A 1,094-nucleotide genomic window follows, 5' to 3' on the forward strand; every position below is an offset into this window, starting at 1 on the left:
TAAATCACTCCACTTCCCATGTATGTATTCAGTACCTGACACCAAGTGGAAACATCTCATTCCTATGATATTGAATTAGAATAGTAGTAATGTTCTTGTCACTACAAAATGACAACAGAAATAATGTTCAGATTATCTTCTGAAAATCAAAGAACTTCTACAGCTTCTGCATAGGCTTCATAGAATGATTGTTTTTTTAATGTGTGTGATGTTAGCCTGAAGTTAACCATTGTGCCATCTTAAGTCTGTGGAGCAAGCTGTGTTGCCATTATAACAGTAGCCTAGCTCTTGACCTGTGTCAAATATCTGCTATGTATAGGAACAATCTGAGACATTCAATTGGTAATCACCCTCCTCACTACACTTCTTGCTCTCACTTGCCTATAGTAACTAATAAAAGAAATCTTTTACTAGAATGACCTAGCTACATGCATACAACCAAGATGCCTTAAGACATTATAATAGTGTAATTGTAAGTCACTTGGTGCGTAATCCCATATTGCAAGAACCATTTCACAGTTTTCCTTTAAAGTTATATTTTTACAAAGTATAACATTTTTTCTAAAATGCCCACTTAACTTATTGTACTTGGCCTATATAACCATCACAAATAAATAGTTACATTAAGGAGTATTGGCCATTTTATTTTATTTTATTTTATTTTATTTTATTTTATTTTTTTGAGACAGGGTTTCTCTATATAGCCCTGGCTATCATGGAACTCACTTTGTAGTCCAGGCTGGCCTCGAACTCAGAAATCTACCTGCCTCTGCCTCCCAAGTGCTGGGATTAAAGGCTTGGTCTCCAACACCCAGCCATTTACTTGTTTTTTAAAATACAATATATCATTCCATTCTAGATGACAAACAAACAGAATAAAATGATCACAACTTTTCCTGGTAGATTTTCATCAAAGTTGGTGGCAGAATACAAACTGATATGAAATACATTATAAGATTTTATGGAAATTATATTAATAAAATTCAGAAATGTTTATAGTGAGATTTCGATTTTAGAGATAAGTTACTAACTCTAATGGGAATGAATATACAACTTGTTCTGGCTAAAATATTAATAAGCAAAAGAACTTTAAA

This window comes from Mastomys coucha, unplaced genomic scaffold (genome assembly GCF_008632895.1).
Source record: "Mastomys coucha isolate ucsf_1 unplaced genomic scaffold, UCSF_Mcou_1 pScaffold19, whole genome shotgun sequence".
NCBI classification, from domain to species: Eukaryota; Metazoa; Chordata; class Mammalia; order Rodentia; family Muridae; genus Mastomys; species Mastomys coucha.